Genomic DNA, 18,497 nt, shown 5'->3' on the forward strand with positions numbered 1-18,497 from the left:
CTGAATCCCTCAAAGGAAACATTGACCAAACCCTCATGAAATAAAGACCATGCCCCCCAAAGAGCCTTTTACTGTCTTCCACGATGTTATATTCCGTTATGAACCACAACCAGTCAGTCCTGTTCTCAAACAGGTCTCTGCATCCTCCTAAGGCTTCTCCGAAGATCTGCCAAAAGTGACTACTCAGAATTTGTGTCTTCACCAGAGGGTCACAGTCTTGGAGCTTCAGGGGAAAAACTGTAGGACGTGCTCTGAACTACTGTTGCCTCAAAGAGACTCTTCAGAACAGGTTTCCAAGATGGCAGCACTGACTCAATGCTCAGACTCTGCCAGTGAGCAAAGCCAGGACTACTGGGACTCTCAGTCTGGAAGCATATGTACCTCGGGAAATCAGACGACTGACTCAAGATCCAGCAGAGTGAGAAGTAATGACATAGGACTGAGTGAACGGATTCAAGATGTGCCATTGTGGTTATTTGTTTGGAATATTGATGGCATTCTGTTTGATGTTCTACTTGTATGGCTATTTGTGGAAACCTTATTTCTTTCTCCTTAAACAAATTAGTAGACTGTGTATTTGTAAATCCACAACAACCGTCTTTAAACATTACCTCATCTTCACCTACCCTCAAAATTCAGAAAAAAATGCTTCTACTGAGTTTCATTCACTTTCATGATGATAGAACCATTTGCATAGGTTTAATAAAACTCTGTCCTCTTGTTTACAAAGATACCATTGGAAAAATCGATTCTGCAGCAAGGCCATATATACAGGGTGATATCTGAGAGTGACTGTTTTTAATCAAAGACCATCAGACCACTACTAAGGAGCAATTGTTGGTGTTACATGTGGAGCTAATGTCTCCAAAACCTTCATAAGAAAACTAATATGATATCTGGCATCCAGGATCCCAGTCTCTCAGGTATTAAGGAAGTCCACTCCCTGGTAGTCCAGAAACCTAAGCAAATTTTGGAGACCTCAGGAAGAGGGAAATTCACTGAGATTTATGGGTACAGCATGCAAAGTTTACTGGAGAAAGTGTTTGGGCCTTGGTTTCCTACTCCTAGGGTAGAAGAAAGGCAGGGGCTTTGAGAAGTCTGATTCAAAATTCATGTTGAAAATTTCCAAAGGAAGCTTATCCTTTGGAATTGATACTTGCTTAATATGATTAGGATCTAGATTTCCCGAGCAAACTCAAGGAGGCTTTTCCAGTTAATTAAGATTCTTGCTGCATTGTATAAATAATCAGGCCATGCAAAGTAAAAACAATCTACTAGGATCAACAACACTTGTTGGAGACTGCTTATGATCACAAAGTAGAGAACGCTATGAAAATGATCCAAAACTTAGAAATAGGGAAGAGAGATTACTGGAGTGTTCTATTGTTCTGTGTGGTGCTGTGCTTGATGATCACCCGTGATATTTTACAACACTTTAAAGGCAGAGAGGGTTTTTGCACATCTCTGCCTTATAGATACTCAGCGAATTTTCTGTCTGGTGGAATATAGAACTCAAAAATTACATTTTGCTACTCTCTTGAACACATCAATCCTTGATTTCAAATGAAGTTTGTGTTTCTGTTTGTTTGTGTTTTTTGTTTTATTCTTTGCTTATTTGTTTTTAACTAGGTTTCACACCCAGCATGGAGCCCAAACTCAAGACCCTAAGGTCAAGACCTGAGCTGAGATCAAGAGTCAGACGCTAAAATGATTGAGCCACTCAAAGGAACTTTGATGCAATTATACTATCATACTTGTTCTCTAGTCAAGCCATGAGTTGAGCAAAATCTTTGATGTGTTTATACTTGCCCAAGAGGCATGATTTTGCTTTTTTTCAAAACTGCACTCAGACAAGAAAGAGAGGGAGAAATAGCATGATTCAAGCCTTAGAGGTGGAAATATACTGGACAGAGGCAGAGAACAGCTAACAATTTGGATTGCAGGAATCATTACCAGCCTTTACTGAGGGCCCACTGTGTCCCAGGCACTGGCCTCTCCCTCATTATCACCTTCGTTCCTTACAAAAGTGTAAACAGATATTAACGGGAACAGTGATATCAAGAAGAATCTCATTCTTGGAAGAGAAGTTGAGACTGATTATAACGACTGTTGAATACCAGGCCAAGGAATGTGGATTCTAAGCCCTAGACAGTACAAGATTTCCAAGAAGCAGAGACCTAAGAAAACTATCCCAATGGGCTTAACCTGGTAACTGCAACGAGGACTGGAGAGGAAGAGATCAGGGGTACTGTACCCTCACACTGCACACACTGTCCCTCTCTTACCATATTGTAGGTTGAATTGTGTCCTTCTAAAGAAGTCCTAACTCCTGGTACCTGAGAATGTGACCTACTTTGGAGCACGGTCTCTGAGATGTCATGTCATGAAGTTAAGGTTGAGTCCTACTCCAATGCTTGGAATCGTTTAATTCACAGTGAGGGAAGTTTACACAGAGATACACACAGAGAACACCATGTGACAAAAGAGGCAGAGATTGGAGTGAAGCATCTAGAAGGCAAATAACAAAACAGGCCAGCCAGCACCAGAAGCTAAGAAGCAGCAAAGAAGGATCCTTCCCCGGAGACTTCATGGAGAGTATGGCCCTGGGAACGTCGTGGTTTGGCACTTGTAGCCTGTGCCAGTGAGACAGTAGCCATAACAATGAGACAGTAAGTTTCTGCTCTTTAAGCAACAGTTTGTGGTCATTTGCTACAGCAGCTCCTGGGGGAACTAATATAGATTTTAAGGCCAAAAAGTACGGTCCTGCTCTGGTAATTGAATAACATGTAGGAGTCGTTTTGAAATTGAGTAATGCATGGAGGCTCGAAGAATTCTAAGGTACATGATAAAAAAAGGCCTAGATTGCCCTTAGAGTATGTCAGTGGTAGGATGAACATCAAGGTCACTTTCTGGTGAGGTCCCAGAGAGAGGTGGGGACCACGCTGCTGGACATTGGAGGGACGATGGCACTTGCTATAAAATGGCAGGGGGCAGGGGGCAGAGGGCAGGGAGGCACAGAAAGGGATTATATGCTTTTTCAATCCCAGATAATATTTATATTATCCAGACTCTAAATTCTGGTTGAAACATTTTGCTTATTTGTCTGAAGCATTTCCTCCTGTTCTTTCTTTTGGAGTGAATTCCTTCATTTCTTCATTTTGGATGAAAAAGAAATAATGAAAAAATAAAGATTAAAAGTTAAAAATTTAAAACAACACAAAAAAAAGTCAAATAATGGACGCTAGTTCCTAGGTGTGTTCTGGTCTGGTTGCTGAAAGAAACTCAGTAGAATAGAGAAAAAAGGGAAAGAAAGGGGGGAAAAGGGAATAAAAAGAAAATGTTTGATAATTAAAAAAATGAATACAATAAAACAGAATACAGTGAAATGCTGAAAGTAAAATGGAATAAAAAAATTTACAAGAAACTAAAAAATACAGTAGATATAATTTAAAGAAAAATATTTTTTATAAAATTCAAAAGATAAAAATAAATTTTTTCTCTTTCTATATTCAAGTATAAGAAAAGAAGAAGAAAAAAGAATGAATGGATGGACTAGCGAACAGAATGAAATATGAGTGAAATTATATCCAGTTTCCACTAGAAGTCAAACTATGAAGAAATCTATAGTCTGTAAACTAAGGTGGTGGAGAGACTCATGTTCCTCTAGAGCTTGGTTGGCACAGTTGGATAGGGCTTGGTGTGACGGCTCCGTTTACACTAGATGGCACTGCTTAGATTACTGGGGTAGATCATTGTGGCGCCTGTATCCATGAATGCACATGGGTGGGAGAGATGTAAATGGTATCACCTACCTACCCAGTCTCTAGAATCAGAACTCTGTGCTCTCACTGACTGGCAATCATGCACCCCTCCTTTGTCCCTGGCTTCTGTCCACTCCCTGCTTCTACACTATCCAGAACCAAGTCAACAGCCTGCCAGGTGGTACCTCCCTTCTGAATTTTATCTCAGATGAGGCTGTGATTCCAAACCCCTCATTTCTGAGGGCCCTGTGGCTTGGACACACTCTGACCCTCTCAGGGAGTGTCTTGCCAAGACTTGCTTGGGTGCTGGCTGCCCTTGCCCCCAGGAAAATTTGCATGACCATGTTGCTGCTGAAGCCCAGAGATTATGGCCAGGTGCCAACATTCTCAGAAAAAAATCATGCAATCTTGTAGCAGCAGCATGTAAGAGATTATGGTAAATCACACCACACATCTGGCATCAGGTTTCACTGCTTCCTAACACCCTTGCTCAACACCAGCAAATGGCTGTTCTCTAGGGTCTGCTGGGACCTTTGCCTGTGGGGAAGCTGCATAGCCTCTACCAAATGTCCTCTTAACTGGGGAACCACCTCTCCCCATGTGGCCAGAGACCCCTCACCCTTGGACTTTGCTGTCTATTCCTGGGGATTTGCCCTTCCCACCAGAACACCACCAGGCATTGAGCTGTATAACTTCAAACCCTGTGCTCCCATGTTTATAGAGTGGCATTGAACTTTCTTCTTTCTCCTTTCTCTCTTTCTTGTTCAGTCCCTTATGTGTGTTTCCACTCTTTCCCTTTCTCTCCAGCTGCTTCCAGGAAGAATTTTTACTGTATTCTCCCCCCTGTCTCAATCCTCTTTCCACAAGCAAAAATAGTTCCCTAACATCTGAGCCTTCTCTCTCCACCAGTTCACCTCTCCATGCTGCATACCTGTGAAGTTCTGTGGCTCAAGTTATGAAGATTGTTGTGTTAATCCTCAGATACATTTTCTAGGTGTTAAAAATGCTTTGGTGCTGACCTAGCTGAAATTCAGGGATGAAAGAAGCAGAAAACTTCCAAAACTCTGCCATCTTGGCCCCTTCTCCTAAGTGACTATTTCTAAAACGATTGTGAGCTTCTTGGTGTTGTGCTTCTCTAATGCTTGAGATTAATTAAAAGTTCAGTCTACACCGGGACTTCTTGGTAGAACATGGAAATGTGCTTTGGGAAACCTTAGAATGGATAATGTGAAAAGTACCCAGGAGAAAAGTAGAAAAGGAGTAGAGACACCTCTTATTGTTATACGTATATTAAAGACAATTTTTGTTCCAGGAAAACCAGAAAGGTCTCTGAAGCCTCGGTTACACATAACATTTATCAGTGAATAATTAATCAATCCAAGGAAAAGGTAGTGTTTGACTGGCAGAGGGGTTGAGAATGTGGCTGGGAATTTCCAAGGAAAAAGAGGAGAGATGTGCTGAGGGTAAACCAAAACTAGCTCCAAAATCATCTTGAACTTTTACCAAAAAGTAAAATTCAGTGTTCTTAGAAGAAATAACAAAGGGGGTCACCTGAGTGGCTCAGTCCATTGAGCATCTGACTCTTGGTTTCGGCTCAGGTCATGATCTCACAGCTCATAGGTTTGAGCCCTGCATCGGGTTCTGCACTGATGTGTGGAGTCTGCTTGGGATTCTTTCTCTCTCTGCCTCTCCCCTGTTCATGCTCTCTCTCTCTCTTGCTCTCAAAGTAAATAATTAACTAATTTTAAATTAAGTAATAAAAAAACAGGAAAGTTATTTTCCAAGAAAAAGTGGACTCCAATCTTATAGAAATATGAGAGAAGAGAAGATTTTTATTTTAATAACAAGCAAACAATTCAACTGCGAGGCGGTGTAAGTAATGAAGGTCTGAGGTGATGGAGGTGAAGTGGCAACAGTTAGTTTCACATGAAAAGAAGAGAACTGGTTATTCACAAATATATTGCATTCAGGTCAAAGAGTTGCTATCATACATCTGAATACAGCAAACAGTTGTTCTCTTCTGTGTTGAATCTCTGTCTTTCAACTGCTCTTTCTGGCATTTCACTTAGTTGAGTTCTTAGAGGTCTATTTTCCAAAAAACTCTTTGTCCTTCAGTAGACAGCTGATAAGGAACAATTTGAATGCTTCTGTAAAACTCTTACTACATAAATGTCCATTCATCTGGAAAGAATTCTATAAACATCTCCACCGATAGATTACCCAACACGAAGAACAAATCTTTCTAACAAATCATAGGGGGAAGGTGATCACTGTGTCCTAAAGGAAAAATAAGTGAGTAGAAGCAACAGAGGGAGAAGATCCACCAATCTAGAAAGAAACCAGATTTTTCTCGGGATAAATAGACAAAGTTTGGGGCCACCTTTATACCTTCTACTCTGGAGTTCCACAAATTGAGAATTCGTCCCTCCCCTGTTAAGTCAATCAAACATCTACCAATCTCCAACACTGAATCTGATTATACCCCTTAGTCCTGAGAGTCTGAGAGACAGAAGCGAGAGTGCTCCAAGGTTGGCAAATGAGTTCAGGGGTGCGGGGGCTGGGTTGGGGGGGGGGGGGTGGCAGACAGTGGGCAGGGCCAGCGGGAAATATGCAGGAAATAGGGATATTTTTCATTCAGGTAAATCTTACATAAACAGGTGAGAGAAAACAGGAAAAACTATCTGCAGTGCTTCCATGATCAATTCAAGGTTCCTGCAATGAGTCTCACCTTCATATCTGGCGTTCTGCTGCTTTAGGGCATAGAAAGCCTCTTTCCCTGCCAATTCTCTCCATTTGTTCCTTTCATTTCTGCCGCTCCAGTTTATCCTCCAGCTTCCTGATTTTTTCTCCAAACTCCTCTCTTACCTGCACTCTCTGTCTCTCTAGCTGTGCTCCATAAAATTCTTGCATCTCTTGGATTTGTTTCTGAATCTCCTCTTTGGCCTTTTGGTACATCTTCTTAGTGTAGCATCGTCCTTCATTCTAGGCCACAATGCGCTAGACCAGGGCCAGGAGCTGGCTTCTCTGGGCCTCCTGCTCAGCTCCTGTCGCACCATTCTTGTACACGCAGTAGTGATCACGGAACTAGCCCTCCAGCCCTCAGATGCCTTCGGGTGCTTCCTCTAAGTGATCATGGAAATTGATGCCATCCAAGTCATCTTTCCGGGTGAATAAGAGAATCAAGTATCTCCTAGCTCTGAGTCCAAATATTTACTGGATCTTTTCCATGGCGTTGTGCTCTTCCTGCATGTACGGGACCAGCTGTCCCATCAGGGGCAGGGTGTGAGGTCCTGGGGAGGTCAGGAAGATGTAGCGAGTAAACTCTTTGCAGGTGTCAGCATCCTGTGCCTCGGTGTCAAAAATGCCTGGTGTATCCACGACTCAATTTCTCTTACCTGCCATCTGCTGCTCCCTTTCTTACAGGTCTTGGTGGCATATGTTGTGGCAGTGCTAGAAGGAAACACTTTCTCTCCAAGGGTGCTGTTGCCCATGGCACTTTTCCCTGCTCCGATCTTACCCACTAAGATGAGTCTCAACTGTGAATCTCTGCCATCTTGGTTTCTAAGCCCTGGGACATCAGGAAACAAAAGCCACAGCATTAGGAGGTAATCCCACTGCTTCCTCTCTACAGCCTCCCATTTCCCCTCACACACAACCCTCCTCTGTTGCCCCAGGGTCCCCTCCCATAAGTGACGGCTGCATTCCCAGGAACTCTATAGAAGACCCTTTTGGAGAAACCTATTCAAAGTCTATAGGAAGCCTGAAGTTCTCTTGCAATACTTGGGGAATGCCCAAGTACTTTCCAGGATTTCCTGGAGCTTCTTACTATTACTTTTTGTACCTAAGTAGCCCACAGAAGAGGAAACAAAATATTGTAGTTTACAAAGAGAATTCTGAGCTGCTGCTGCTGGTAGCTATTCCTCATAAGAGCAATGCAGCAAGTAACACAAAATCTGTCTTTGGGGCATCTCAGTAGGAGATTCCCCTCCCCCATTTATATTCAGAATGGAACTTTTCTTCTCCCATTAAGAAGCCAGCTAGGCAGGTTACACAAGCCAACTCATCCTTGTAGGGTACAAAAGGGTACAAAGGGGTACAAAAGGCTACAAAAGGGTACAAAAGCGATCTGTGTGGAAAGACCAAGTGTCTTTTTCTATTTCGTGTGTGCAACCATCCTGTCAGGGGTTGTGACATGAGAGAGAACAATATAATTTAACTTTAAAGTTTAAAAGCTTAGCCTAGAATCCAGTGAAGTTTTTATATTCTAAAATAAGACATTACAGAATTATAGTCATAAATTACTGACATTTCTCCAAAGTTATTATAAAATCCCTTGATACTAAAAAAAAATGAAAGAAAAAGAGTACCTGGGTGGCTCAATTGATTGAGTGTTGGACTCTTGATATTCGCTCTGGTCATGATCCCAGAGTCGTGGGATTGAGTCCCACATAGGCTACACGCTGAGCATGGAGTCTCCTTAAGATTCTCTCTCTCTCCCTCTCTCTCTTAATCTCTCTCCCTCTGTCCCTCTCCCTTTCTATCTCTCTCTAAAAAAAATGAGGGGCTCCTGCGTGGCTCCGTCAGTTGAGCATCCAACTTCACCTCAGGTCATGAACTCACAGTTCATAAGTTCGAGCACCAAATCAGGTTCTGTGCTGACATCTCAGAGCCTGGAGCCTGCTTGGGATTCTGTGTCTCTCTCTTTCTCTACCAAACCCCTGCTCTAGCTCTGTCTCTCTCTGACTCAAAAGTAAATAAGTATTAAAAATTTTATTAAAAACTTTTTTTAAAAAATGATCATATGATTCAGTAATGCCACTTCTGGGTATTTATCCCAAGGAAAAAACACTCACTGGAAAAGTTATCTGCATTCCCATGTTTATTGCAGCATTATCTACAATAGCCAGGATATGGAAACAATCTAAGTGTCCAGTGATGGATAAATGGACCGAGAAATCATGGCATATATACACAATTGGATATTAGTCATCCATTAAAAAAAACCCAAATCTTGCCATTTGCAACAGCATGGATGGATGTCAAGGGAATTATGCTCAGTGAAATAAGTCAGACAGAGAAAAACAAGTACTCCACCATCTCCCTTATATATGGAATGTAAAAAAGAAAAAAACAAGACAAGCTCATAGTTACAGAGAACAGGTTGATGGTTCCCAGGTTGAGGGGATTGGTGAAACCTGGGAAGGGATCAAAAGATAAAAGATAAAATAAAATGAATATATGTTATGACAACATACACATATATAGGCTAGTGGGAAATATCAAGACTTATTGGATATATTTTTCAATTGATGATTAAATCTACTGAAAGGAGATGAATTTTATTTTATGTAAATTAAAATTCAATAAAGCTGAAAAATTGCAGCACTTTAGTACAATTGGATGCATTTAGGATAATCCGTCATGGTAGATTTACATGATTTTTTTTAAGTTTACTCATTTATTTTCAGAGAGAGAGAAAGAGAGCATGAGCAGGAAGGGGCAGAGAGAGGGAGAGAAAGAATCTCAAACAGTCTCCAGGTTGTAGGGTGCAGAGCCCAACACAGGGCTTGAACTCACAACCCATCAGATCATCACCTGGGCCAAAATCAAGACTTTAAATTTAAAATCAAGACATCTAACGCACTGAGCCACCGGGCGCCCCAACATGATTTACAATCATCTAAAACTGGCTACAAGCTGTCATCCTACCTGTGTCCGTGCCCCGTTACGATATGAATTTGTATCTTTTCTCATCCACAGATGGAGTCTATTTCTGCATCTTTTGGAGCTCAAAGCCTCAAAGGTTTTGCAGTTTGCCTTTTGACAATGTCTGCTTCTTTATGCATTTCTTGTCTCTGTTTTATAATTTGACACTTTTTTTCAACCCATGTCCTCCCTCTCATGAATTTAAAAATATCTGTAACACTTTATTAGAAATGACATAGTAAAGAGAAGAAAGGATGATTCCTATGCACCTCACAGCTCAGTTCCCAGAAAGTCTGTAGTCTACAAACAACATTGGCCCAGATCCCAGAACTTTCTCACAAGAACAAGCACGGTTGTTGTCAGTTTACCGGTGCACAGCCACACTTCTTTCTTGTCTTCACCACAATCATTTCCTGCTGCATCTCCTTCTGTTTTTGTCTTCCGGTGACAAAGGGTTGTGAGCACCTCACAGCACACAAGGCTGAGGTGCAAGGTCCATGCCCCCTACCCAGCACTGCAGTGGAAGCCTGCAGCATTTTGGTACAATTGGATGCAATGAGGATAATCAGTTGTGGTAGATTTACATGATTTTTCAAAGTTAATCATTTATTTTGAGAGAGAGAAAGAGGGAGAGATACCGTGAGCAGGAAGAGGCAGAGAGAGCAATCTACAAACTGGGAGAAAATTTTTGTGAGTCACATATCAGATAAAGAAAGAACTTGTGTATATACTTGATACACATCTGGCAAAGAATAGAATGTGTCAAGAACTCTGAAAATTCATTAATACAAAGACAGTCCAATTTAAAATAGAAAATACAAACATTTTCAACATAATTAAAGTATGTATACACCAGTGAAACCATCATAACAAGCAAGATAGCGAATGTACCCGTCAGCCAAAAAAGTTCTTCATGCACCGCTCACCTGCCCCTGTCCCTTAGGCACCATTTATGTGCTCTGCACAATATGCACAGCAAACTGTTCCTCATGTGAACATTTGAGTGGCCCGACCTAGATTCAGAGCTTCAGGTCCTTAAGAAGAAGGTTTTCTTACCATCAATGCCACCTTCTGCAGCATGGTAATTGTTGATCCCAAACCCCAGAGAATGCAGTCCAACTTAGGAAGAATTTCAGATAATCAAGATACTTCTTAACAGGAAGAAAGAACTTCAGAACAATTGCCTCAGATATTCCATTTTGTATTTTTGTTCATAAACATAGACGAGGCCGAAAATAAATAAATAAAATAAAATAAACATAGATAGACCACTGTTTTAAAAACATACCAGAAATTATGCAACCTTACATCCACATTCACAAATGATTACAAATGCACTCTGGGTTGTTGTTCATGGACTATGTGCACAGCACTTTGGCAAATGATCGCTGCCTCTGGAACATGCATCTTCAGGGCTCATCACTCGCAACGTCTCTAAACCTCCCTCAGCAGAGTCCTCTTCAGAGTTAAAGGCGACAATGGAAGACAAGTCTCTAAAGTGTAGATTCTTTTTGCTTCCAAACACTAGCATGCTTTGGTCACTCAACCCCAATCTTGAAAGACAGATTCAGTCTTTCAAAAATGAAATTCATTCTCAAAAGGCCAAGTTGTGGTCTCTAAGTGTACTCAGAAATTTAGCCCCAGCCACGCCACAAGCTTGCCAGCAAAATCATCCACACAGATGTAAAGATCATGTCCATTCGCTGCTGTGCTCTTGACCACCTGTCCTCTCCTCGGACACAAGGATGTGGACACTCCTTGGCACAGATTTTTAGCTGGTCAAGTCTTGGGTCTGATTGACCTTGAATAAGTAAGGCCCAGGGCCCAGAGGGACCCTGACCCACCTGAGATATTGGAGGCCCTACTCCACCTCTCTGAATCTCTAGATTCTCTGTGATTTACACATAAATGTCCCTCCCTGGTGGGATGTGGGAACTTCCTGTCAGTTCTCTGCATGAGCAAAGTGCCTGTCACCTGGATTCCCAGTGCTACACTCATAGGAAACACACACCTCAGTTACAGGAATTAGGATCGGCAAGATCTTGGGGTTCTTCTCTACTGGAATCTCCTCTCCATCAAGGTCCTCCTGTGTGCAACTATGTGATTAAATAAGAGGGATGTCACAAGGACAGGGAGAGAAGACACTTATTCTTTCCTCCCATCGGCCCTTCAAAATGGCTCCATCCGTGCCACCTGAAGGAAAACTTACACAGGTTCTGCCTTAAGCAAAAAACCTCTCCAATCACTATTGGTCACATTCATGTACTCAAATCATCTAGTGTAATAATCACACTCTCAATTTCACTGAGGGGTGGGGCGCCTGGGTGACTCACTCAGCTGAGCATCTGACTTCAGCTCAGGTCATGATCTCGAGGTCCATGGGTTTGAGCCCCACGTTGGGCTGTATGCTGACAGTTTGGAGCCTGGAGACTGCTTCAGATTCTGTGTCTCCCTCTATCTCTGCTCCGACTCTGCTCATGCTCTCTCTCTCATGCAAATAAATAAACACTTGAAAAAATTTCAGAAGGAGTTAACATGGCAGAGAAGTAAGGGAATCTGAAGTTCCCTCGTCCCTCAAACACAGAAGTATTGAGGCGAGAAGGCTTGAAATTCCAGGAATCCAGGCTACAGAGTGACAGAAACATCTTCAGGGGCCCATGGGGACAATGTGATGGGCCACAGATGCATGATTTCAAACTGGGAGAGATAAAAAAGGCAGCGTAGGAACGGAGGGGAGGGATCCCCTTCTGCAGAAAGACAAAAGAAAGCGAAAGAGACGTTGCAGAAGTGGAAGGTTGTATTTGGACAAGAGAAAAAACTTGGGTTGGGGAACAGAAAAAAATGGAGAAAGAACCAATTTTTAACTGCAGGGCTTTCTCCGGCCTCTTTGTGTACCTGGGGAGGAGGGAGCCGGCCCGAGCTCTGTAGCCCGCTCCCAGGCACAGTTGGAGAGAGCAATCCCCTCCCTGAGTGCTGTGGGAAGAAGGCAAATAGCCATTCCAAGGACAAAGGACACTGCAGGACCCCCGGCCACCCAGAGGCCCTTTGTGACCATACCCTGGAGTGACAGTACGCCAGAACTGGGGCACGTGGAGCAGGATCCTTTAAGACATTGGGGTTTGAATCCCAGCCGACTGCCTGGGAGACCCAGGATCCTGAAGCAGAACAGACTGCCCACTCGTGCTCCTTTGGCACTGTGAGGACGACCTGAACAGAGTGGTCTAGGATGCCTGGTCTGGGGAGGAGAGACTGGGGTGTCACCATTTTACTCCCCATCACCAACAAGGTGGGGCTTCAGGGAACAGACAATGGATCCACAGTGGAGGTGGACCTGCTCACACCAAAGCATGCCCCTCTGCACCTGGTAACTGTGTGTCTAACAGAGCAAGACTCCACACTGACTGAACCAGACAGTCCCTCCTCCAGACCAGCACAGGCACTGGTTACAAGGCACCATCAGGTATTGGTCCAGTAGTTTTGCATTCTCTGATTTGATTCTTGGTCAATTTTTATTTTATGTATATATATATATATATATATATATATATATATACACACACACATATATATTTCTTCTTCTTCTTCTTCTTCTTCTTCTTCTTCTTCTTCTCTTCTTCTTTCATCTTTCATCGTTCTTCTTCTTCTTCTTCCTCTTATTTCTTCCCTTCTCTAGGTTGGTTATTCTGGTTGTTGGTTTGTTTAAGCAGACATTTTTAATCTATTCTCTTTATGCCTCTTCTGTATCTCCTTTATTTTCCTCTCTATCTCTCTCTATGGAGTAAGCCATAAAGTTTCTCTGATCTCTGGTCAATTTTTTTTTCTTTTCCTTTTCCCTGCCCCTGTCATTTCTCTCTTTGTATGGTATAAGGCCTCCTCCACCACCACCCCCATTAAATTTTTTTTTTCCAGGCATACTTCAACAAACAAATCAAAGCACTCCTGGTGGAAGGTCGAAACCACCACTACGAATAGGGAGACAAAGTAATCAGAGTCTCAACAACAAAGAGCACAAAGCACACTCCAAAAATACCTCTTGAAGGGCCAGGCCCTGGACAACATTATGACCACCTGTTTTAATATAATAGTCCTCACAGGAGCAAGACCCATAAGAAGCTATACATAAGGGACAGAAAACTAGGCAAAATGATGAAACGGAAGAATTCTCCTGAAAAGAAATTCCAGGAGGAAATGACACCTAGAGAATTGCTCAAAACAGATATAAGCAACATAACTGAGCAAGAATTTAGAATAATAGTCATATTAGTGGGCTTGAAAGAAGCATAGAAGACAGACGAGGATCTATTCCCACAGAGATCAAGGAACTAAGAAATAGTCACAACGAATTAAGAAATGCTGTAATGAGGTGCAAAATAAACTAGATGCAGTGACAGCAAGGATGAAGGAGGCAAAGGGTAGATTAAGTGAAATAGAAGATAAAATTATGGAAAATGATGAAGCCAAGAAAAAGAGAGATAAGAACATACTAGACCCTGAGGGGAGAAATAGACAATGAGAAGATTCAATGAAACATAATAATATTCATAAGAGTTCCAGAAGAAGAAGAAGAAAAGAGAGAGAAAAAGGGAAGAAGGTGTTACTTGAACAAATTATAGCTGTGAACTTCCCTTATCTGGGGAAGGAAATGGACATCCAAATCCAGGAGACAAAGAGAACTCCTTTCAGATTTAACAAGAATAGATCTTCTCCACAGAATATCATAGTGAAACTAGCAAAATACAAACATAAGGAGAAAATTCTGAAAGCATCCAAGGACAAAGGGGCCTTAACTTACAAGAGTAGACACATAAGGGTAGTAGCAGACCTATCCACTGAAACTTGGCAGGCAAGAAGGGAGTGGCAGGAAATATTCAATGTGCTGAATAGGAAAAATATGCAGCCAAGAATCCTTTATCCAGCAAAGCTGTCATTCAGGATAGAAGGAAAGATAAAGGTTATCCCAGACAAACAAAACCTGAAGGAATTCATGAACACTAAACAATTTCTGCAAGAGATCCTTAGGGGGACTCTGTGAGTGGAATGCTGCAAAGACTACAAAGGACCAGAGACATCACCACAAGCATGAAACCTACAGGTAACACAATGACACTAAATCCATATCTTTCAATAATCACTCTGAAGGTAAATGGACTAAATGCCCCAAACAAACACATAACATATCAGAATGGATAAAAAAAAAAACCAAGATCCATCTATATGCTGCTACAAGAGGTCCATTTTAGACCTGAGGACACATTCAGATTGAAAGTGAGGGGATGGAGAACCATCTATCATACTACTGGAAGTCAAAAGAAAGCTGGGGTAGCCATACTTATATCACACGAACTAGATATTAATCTAAAGGCTGCAACAAGACCTGAAGAAGGGCAATATATCATAATTACAGGGTCTATACATCAAGAAGAGCTAACAATTGTAAATGTTTATGCTCCCAACTTGATTGCACCCAAATACATAAATCAGTTAATCACAAACATAAGTGATCTTATCGATAGAAATTCTGTAATTGGAGGAAACTTTAATTCTCCACTTACAACAATGGACAGATCGTCTGGGCAAAAAAAAAATCAATGAAGAAACAATGGCTTTGAATGATACAGTGGACCAGATGGACTTGACAGATATATCCAGAACTTTTCATCCAAAAGCAGCAGAATTCTTTTCGAGTGCACATGGAACATTCTCCAAAATAGATCACATCCTACGTCACAAAACAGCCCTCAACAATAATAAAAGAACCGAGATCATACCGTGCATATTTTCAGACAACAATGCTATGAAACTTGAAGTCAACCACAAGAAAAAATTTGGAAAGCCTCCAAATGCATGGAGACTAAAGAACATCCTACTAATGAATGAATGGGTCAACCAGGCAATTAAAGAAGAAATTAAAACGTATATGAAAGCAAGTGAAAATGAAAACATGACAGTCCGAATCCTTTGGGATGCCGCAAAGGCAGTTCTAAGAGGAAAATACATTGCAATCCAGGCCTATCTCAAGAAATAAGAAAAATCCCAAATACAAAATCTAATAGCACACCTAAAGGAAGTAGAAGCAGAACAGCAAAGAAACCCCAAACCCAGCAGAACAGCAGAAGAGAAATAATAAAGATTAGAGCAGAAATAAAAAATGTAGAACCCCCCTGCCAAAAAAAAAAAAAAAAAAATACAGTAGAACAGATCAATGAATCTAATAGCTAGTTTTTTCTTTTCTGGAAAAAAACAAAGAAAATTGATAAACCCCTAGTCGGGCTTCTCAAAAAGAAAAGAGAGAGGACCCAAATAGATAAAAATCACAAATAAAAGTGGACAGAACACAACTAACATCACAGAAATACAATTATCAGGGAATACTATGAAAAATTACATGCCAACAAACTGGGCAGCCTGGAGGAAATGGACAAATTTCTAGACACCCACACCCTACCAAAACTCAAACAGGAAGAAATAGAAAAGTTGAACACACCCATAACCAGTGAAGAAATTGAATCAGTTATCAAATCTAACAACAGATAAGAGTCCTGGGCCACATGGCTTCCTAGGGGAATTCTACCAGACATTTAAAACAGAGTTAATCCTTATCCTTCTCAAGCTGTTCCAAAAAATAGACATGGAAGAAAGCTTCCGGACTCATTCTGTGAAGCTACCATTACCTTGATTCCCAAACCAGACTGAGACCCCACTAAAAAGGAGAATTACAGACCAATATCCCTGATTAACATAAATGCAAAAATTCCCAACAAAATACTAGCAGATAAAATTCAACAGCATCTCAAAAGAATTATTCACCACGATTAAGTGGGATTCATTTCTGGGCTGCATGGCTGGTTCAATATTCTCAAATCAATTAATGTGACAGAAGAAAGGATAAGAACCATATGATCCTGTCAATAGATGCAGAAAAAGCATTTGACAAAATATAGCATCCTTTCTTAATAAAAGCCCTCAAGAAAGTCGGGATAGAAGGAACCTACCTTAACTTCATAAGGGCCATATATTAAAAGCCCACAGCTAATACCATCCTCGTGGAAACAAAGTAAGAGCTTTCCCCCAACATCAGGAACATGGCAGGGATGTCCACTCTCATGGCTGTTGTTTAACATCATATTGGAAGGCCTAGCCTCAGCAAACAGACAACAAAATGAAATAAAATGGACCCAAATTGGCGAAGAAGTCAAACTTTCACTTTCCGCAGATGACATGATACTCTACATGGAAAACCTGAAAGACTCCACCAAAAAGCTGCTAGAACTGATACATGAATTCAGCACAGTCACAGGATACGAAACCAATGTACAGAAATCAGTTGCCTTTCTATATACCAATAATGAAGCAACAGACTACTTTCTTACACCATACACAAAATTAAACTCAAAATTGATGAAAGACATAAATGTGAGAGAGAAAACCATTAAAACCCTAGAGGAGAAAACAGGCCATAACCTCTTTGACCTGAGCCCCAGCAATTTCTTGCTCGACCCGTCTCCAAAGGCAAGGGAAATAAAAGAAAAAATGAACTCTTGGGACCTCATCAAGATAAAAACCTTCTGCACTGCAAAGGAAACAATCAACAAAACAAAAAAGGCAACCAATGCAATGGGAGAAGATATTTAAAAGTGATATACCAAATAAAGGGTTAGTATCCAAAATCTATAAAGAACTTACCAACCTCAACACCCAAAAAACAAATAACCCAGTGAAGAAATGGGCAGACAACATGAATAGACACTTTTCCAAAAAAGACATCCAAATGGCCAACAGACACATGAAAAGATGTTCAACGTCACTCATCATCAGGGAAATACAAATCAAAACCACATGGAGATGCCACCTTACACCGGCCAGAGTGGCTAAAATTAACAACTCAGGAAACAAAAGATGTTGGCGAGGATGTGGAGAAACGGTAACTCTCTTGACTGTTGGTGGGAATGCAAACTGGTGCAGCCGCTCTGGAAAACATTATGGAGGTTCCCCCCAAAATTAAAATGGAACATCCCTACAACCCAGCAATAGCACTACTAAGAATTTATCCAAAGGATACAGGAGGGCTGATTCACAGGGGAACATGTACCCCAATATTTATAGTAGCACTTTCAACAATAGCCAAATTATGGAAAGAGCCCAAATGTCCATCAACAGAAGAATGGGTAAAGATGTGATTTATATATACAATGGAATACTACTTGGCAATGAGAAAGAATGAAATCCTGCGTTTTACAACAACATGGATGGAACTGGAGGGTATTATGCTAAGTGAAATAAGTCAGTCAGAGAAAGAAAGATGCCATATGTTTTCTCTCATATGTGGAGCTTAGGAAACTTAACAAAAGACCATGGGGGAAGGGAAGGGAAGAAATAATTTCAACCAGAGAGGGAGGCAAACCATAAGAGACTCTTAAATACAGAGAACGAACTGAGGGTTGATGGGGGGGTGGGGGGTTGGGGAAAATGCGTGATGGGTTTGAGGAGGGCACTTGTTGGGATGAGGACTGGATGCTGTATGTAAGTGACAAATCATAGGAATCTGCCCCCAAAACCAAGAGGACACTGTATACACTGTATGTTAGCTAACTTGACAATTTATTGACAATAAATTGTCAAGTTAGCTATATATATATGTATATACATATATATATATTTACAAAAACTTTAAAAAAATATTACTGAAGGGTAAATCTTCTACTGTCCCTGGCATCCCTGGCATGTGCCTTCTCCCAGAGAAGAACCTGCAGTGTAGACAGGGCTGCTTAGAGCTCTCCCCACGCTGCCATTCTCCTCCTGCCCTTGCCTTGGCTCTGATTCTTCATGGGCTGGAGGAGAAGAGGCAGAAACACTGAAGATGAGTCAAGTGTAGTCTGGCCCTGGTGGGGGGACAGTGGCAGCATTCTTAGTGGCTCTTTTCCCCATGGAACACTGTTAATAGCCTTCAGCGTCTCCTCTGGGAATCTGAAATCATAAGCCCAACAGAAGGCCACTCTCTCCTCTCCCATCACTTGCTTCAACGTCTGTTCC

The 18,497-nt window shown here is 41.5% G+C and overlaps 1 pseudogene; it reads right to left on the minus strand.

Moving 5' to 3' along the window:
* Positions 1–5,575: 5,575 nt before the first annotated feature.
* Positions 5,576–7,489, minus strand: LOC144614378 (GTPase IMAP family member 4 pseudogene; annotated as a pseudogene).
* Between the last annotated feature and the right edge of the window lie 11,008 nt (positions 7,490–18,497).

The sequence above is a fragment of the Panthera onca genome, chromosome A2, assembly GCF_046562875.1.
Source record: "Panthera onca isolate mPanOnc1 chromosome A2, mPanOnc1 haplotype 2, whole genome shotgun sequence".
NCBI classification, from domain to species: Eukaryota; Metazoa; Chordata; class Mammalia; order Carnivora; family Felidae; genus Panthera; species Panthera onca.